Genomic DNA, 5,849 nt, shown 5'->3' with positions numbered 1-5,849 from the left:
CCAAAAGGCCCAACCATATGGCCTCCGTGCAAGCCTCAATGTGGCTGCAACGTACTCGGCCTCAGCGGTAGAGAGAGCCATACGCTTCTAAACCCTGAACATCCAAGACACAGCACCTCCAACATAGGTGAATACATAGCAAGAAGTGGACTTTCTACTATTTGCCGCATGCCCTCCATAATCGGAGTCTGTGTACCTCACAACTCTTGTATCCTAGTTACCATAGCAAATACACATATCTATTGTGCCCTTCAGGTATCTCATGATACCCTTCAGGATATCCCAATGTTTCTTGCCAGGTATAGCCATATAGCATACCACAACACAAACTGCAAAGGCGATATCTAGATGAGTGGCTATCATAGCATCCATCGAACTACCCACGACTGATGCATAAGGGATCTTGGCCATCTCAACCCTCTGCTCATCTATTGTCTATGGACGATCACCTTGTGAGACCTTCACATAAGAAGGTAATGGACATCCAATAGGCTTCATGTCCTCCATGTAGAAATGCTCAAGTACTTTATGAATATACTCCCTTTTTGAGAGGTAGAGTAGTCCCTGATGCCTATCGCACTTAATGTGCATACCAAGAATGTGAGAGTCTTGTCCCAAATCCTTCATCTCAAAGCTCTTCTTCAATTGAGATTTAAGAGCATCCATCTCATCATGAGCTTTCCCTCCTATCAACATATCATCCTCATAAAGTACCAAAATAAGCAATGAGCCATCATAGGTTTTCTTCGTGTAAAGACACGGATCCATAGCACTCTTATTGTAGCCTTGTGACTGCACAAAGTCATCAAACTTATGATACCACTCCCTAGGTACTTGCTTCAAGCCATAAAGACTTTTCTTCAACGTGCACACTAGGTTCTCCCTACCAAGTTTTGCAAAGCCCTTAGGCTGCTCCATGTAAATCTCATCATGTAAATCCCCATGTAAGAATGCAATCTTGACATCCATCTTATACATGTCCAATCAAGTTACGTGATTAAGCCAGCTCATCAAAAACTACATCTCTACAGATCAAGGTCTCATGAGTAGATGGTACATGACATTTGTAATCCGTTTTAGAAAAACACTCTTGACAGCTTTTGGAACCAATTCTTCCTCTTTTCATCAGGAACATGCACATAAGCAATGCAGCCAAATACCTTAAGATACCTAATGTCATACAACTTCTCATAGGGAGTTATATCATGAATCCTAGCTATAGGAGTTCTATTCAACACATAAACAATAGTAACCTTTGTAGGGGGTAAAGGCGCCTTTGCCTAGCCACCTGTGTATTACTACACTAACACTACCTGCCACTGCACACAACAGGTGGCATGCACTCGTCACCGCCACTTTATTCTTTATTCTTTTAGTGACAATTTGAATAAAGGAAGGCATGATCACACATTATGGCTATTTTGGAGTTTCCATTTGGTCTCTCTCTCTTTCTCGCTCTTGCTCTTTCGTCATAGCTCTTCCAAGAAAGCTTCTATCATTCTCACCTTTCAATCGGTATCAAAGCATGGATTCGTGACTACTTGAGCTTGGATCTTGTGGAGCTTGACCTTGACTTGCATCGATTTAGCTTTCAAATGAATACCTACAACCATTACCAGGTTCATGGCAGCCATAACCTTACCTTCATGGTATGTATTTTTGATCTCCCACCTTCCCACCCTTTACCACTTGTTCCAGGGTACTCTTGGGCTCTTGTGAGCTCAGCAAACTTTTGGCTCAGCACTTGGACAGACAAAGGAAAAACAGGGGGTAGCCATATCTCATGCTCATTGGAGCTCCTATGCCTCCTACCTTACTTGGAGCACTTTGAGGCTAGCTTGGGCCTCTTGTAGGCCATCTTTACCACCATCCCAAGCCCCCCATCAGCCACGTTGAAGCAAAACATGTTGCTACCTTGCCACGCAGGAGGCTGTGCCTGTTTTCTCCATGCCAGGGCTGCATCTACATACTATAAGATTTGGTTCTCTGGTCATTACAGTCTTCATTGGGTACTAGAGAAATGCTTGGCAATGTTAGCTGCAATTTATTGATGCTTTTCTTGAGCTTTGGGACATTGATTTGAGCACACATTGGTTGTAATGTACAACAGCAAGTCTATCCAGGTTTGCAGCAAAAGTGTACAAGTGCTGGACCTCATCTACATACACTATCTCATACCCGTATGCTATGCCATTAATGCCTAGGCTTGGTGGACGTTGTGATAATTCTTTGCCATCATTTTGGTGATGATTTGGACCTACAAATACTTATTTTCAAGAATTGAATGTCTATTGTACACAATGTGCTGAAGTGCCTTTGATTGCCTTTGGTTATGCCTATTGGTTTCAGGCTATGTGTTGGAGGTATGAAATGATGTATTGACATTCGAGGACGAATTTGAGCTTGGCTTTCATATGGGATGCTCCGTCTTTGATGTACTTATGGCATGCACTTTGCTTATGTCTAACCGGTCTTGACATGCTTGGCCTATGCCACCACTACATGCTAGTTACATTGTTTGGAGCCGATTGCTACTAGAGCTTTGTCTTGGCTTGAATTTGGATTCCCAAAGCTTACTTGGGATATTTCTTGGCTTGCCAAAGTTGTATTTGGGATATAGTTGATGTCTATGGATGCTATGATTAGAGGCTACATAGTCTATTTTCTCATGATGTCTTATTGATGTTTGGTCTTGGATCTTCTGTCTCAATGGTGCTATCATAAGCCTTTCTTGAGCTTCTTGGCTTGATCCATATGGCTTTTGTGCCAGTGGGAGCATCTTTGGGTGCTTGATAGACTTTGAGCATGTGGTCTATGCTATTGAGCTTTGAGTCTTCTAAGACTAGGATCTTCTTCACTTGGATGTTGCATGGTTGATATGTCGTCATCCTCACAGATGTACTTGGGCTGATTTGGGCTTTGCACTTCTTGAGCATAAACCTATTTGTATCAGGTCTTGCTAGTGTTGTGTACACTTTGCCCTGTTACACAAGGGGTGTGCCGGCTTACGAACAGATTAATTTGACATTCTTGGGTGCTTGCTCGATGTCCATATGACTACCACATGCTTATTTATGTCCGCTTGATGCTAGTTATGCTTTGACAGTCAGTCATTGACTTGGTGCATTCATTTTACCTACAGTTTGCTCTTATTCTACATGACTGTAATTTATTATAGTAAGGAATTATGCATGGATTGACGTGGAATTTTCATGCTGAATCATCTCAATTTTATGTACTTTTGATTGTACTTGGTGGATAGTATCATTAGCTATCAGTTCATGGTCATTTTGCCTTGGTTTTGGTGGTATTTTGGCTATTTACAACAGAAAATAGCAAGCATTTTTGAACTGTTAGCACTGTTTTGGACTACAATATGGCATCTTCTTCTATTGATAATGCTATCTTCAACATCATTAAGCTTGATGATACGAATTATGCCTACTGATAATGCTATCATCAACATCACTAAGCTTGATGATATGAATTATGCCTACTGGAAGAGCCAAGTTTGGCAGGTATTGGTGCAGAAATTGTAGATAAAGCCACTAAGGATGCATAGCAAGTAGCCTGAAACTATGGCTGATGATGAATGGTATGAGCTTGATGAGTTATGGAAGTCCACCCTCATCTTTTCTCTCATTGAACGGGTGCATTACAATGTGATTGAGGAAGCAGAGAGTGCTTGGTATCTTGGGATAAAATTAATAACCTCAATGAGAAGAAAAGTCCAACAAGTCATCCGATGTATTGGGGCTGAAGCAGCTTATGGAATTGCGCATGAAGGAGAATATGACAATGTCTGCTGAGTTGAGCCAATTCCATGCTATTCTCAAGAACCTGACTTCGCAGGGCATTACCTTTAATGATGAGGTTACTCCATTGTTTTTGCTTGGGACTCTGATTGAGTCATGGGATGTATTTTGCACTACCTTATGTGCTCTTGCTATTATTTTGAACTTGCCTAATGTAGAGAGTGCTCTTCTACAAGAAGAGAGCAACCGTAAGAACTTGGATGCCTCTCGTGTGTGGCATGCTTTGAGTGTTAGAGATAGAGATGGTACTGCAAAGAATGACCGTGGGAATGGCCGTGGCAGAGACTCGCACAAGTCTAGGTCTTAGTCGCGTAGCAAGTGTCATGGGAGAAATGCTAATGTGACACGCCATCATTGCAGCAAGAAGGGTCACATACACCCACAATGTCATGAATTGCGCAATGAGAAGTAGAAAGAGAAGGGACACGCCAAAGTACAAGAAAAGTCCTTTGATCGCAGCATGGTACCTGTGAAATCTAGTGTGAAAATAGAGGAAATCAATGTCATGCAAACTGATGACTCTAATGGGGAGTACATACTTGCAGCTAGTTCTTGTGATGCTATGCCGTTGACCGAGGTTCACCCTATGTATGCGCAGTGCTGGCTTTTGGATTTTGGTGCTTCATTTCACATTACACCATGTTGTGAATTGTTTCACTCCTACCGCACTGTCTCTGGTTCAGTGCAGTTGGGTGATGATAGGTCACTTGCTATTGTTGGCATTGGGGATGTACATCTACAATTCTCTACTTGCAGTACTTTTATGTTACAGGATGTACATCATGTACCTGTGCTTACATGCAGTCTTATGTTTGCAGGGCAGCTTGATGATGCTAGATTTCATGTTTCATTTGGGGATTTTGCTGTCTGGAAGATCACCCATGGCAGATGTGCTTGCTAGAGGTGCCAAGGCTGGCATCTCTATTCTCTTGTAGTTGATGGGTCCTCTGTTGACCATGTTTTGTCAGTGGGTTCCGTCCCACATGTATCTCTTCGGCATGCCCATTTGGGCCATATGTCCTTGAAGGGAATGAAAATGCTTTTTGGTTTTTGCAATACTTATCGCCCCTTGACTATGCCTGTTTTGATTCATATGAGCATTGTCTTTATGGCAGACAGACTAGGAATACACATAATAAGTCTGGTAGGATACACATGAGTGAGCCCCTAGCATTGGTACATTCGGATGTTTGTGGAGCCATGCCTTGTCAGTCTATGGGTGGTGTAAAGTATTTTGTGATGTTCATTGAAGATATTTTACGTAAAGTTTGGGCTCACTACATTAAGCTTAAGTAAGATGTATTGGCTATGTTGTTTCAGAGATGGCTTGCATTGGTTGAGAATGAAATTGGGCAGAGGCTAAAATGCCTTAGGATTGACAATGGGGGAGAATATGTGTCATGTGCCTTTGAGCAGCTACGTGATGAGAGGGATATTAAGCATCAATTGACCGCCCCCTATACCCCCACCCCAGAATGGTTGGTTGAGCAGATGAATAGAACCACCCAAGAGCGTGTACGTAGTATGCTTAGCCATGCAGGCCTACCATAGAGCTTTTGGGATGTGGCAGTCAGTACAGTTGTGCATGTCATCAATAGATCACCATCTAATGGTTTGTATTTCCAGGTTGTAGAGGAGGTATGGACTGGGAAACCTCCATCTCATACGCATCTAGATGTCTTTGGATGTGAGGCATTCTGCCATGTGCCTAGGACAAGAGGACTAAGTTGGATCCTAACAGTGTAAAATGCATTTTCCTTGGCTATGGAGATGCAGGAGAGATGGGTTACCACCTCTAGGATCCGCAAGCGTGAAAAGTCATCCGCAGCCCCATCATGTAATCTTCTATGAAGACAAGATGCATAGACTGGCTAAGAAGGTGGTAGAGATACATAAGGTTATATTCTAGGAGGAGTCACGTGCTCCTGCACAGCCAGTTGGACAGCCTATAGTAGCAGTTGGTACACATGGCCAGGGTGTTGGACAGGATGCTAAACATGCAGCAAAACCTGCAGTGAGAAGGTCTTCTAGAGC

The sequence above is a fragment of the Lygodium microphyllum genome, chromosome 14, assembly GCF_053477565.2.
Source record: "Lygodium microphyllum isolate KBCC chromosome 14, Lygodium_microphyllum_v1.1.10, whole genome shotgun sequence".
In the NCBI taxonomy this organism is placed as follows: domain Eukaryota; kingdom Viridiplantae; phylum Streptophyta; class Polypodiopsida; order Schizaeales; family Lygodiaceae; genus Lygodium; species Lygodium microphyllum.
Note: the sequence above shows the minus strand (reverse complement) of the source record.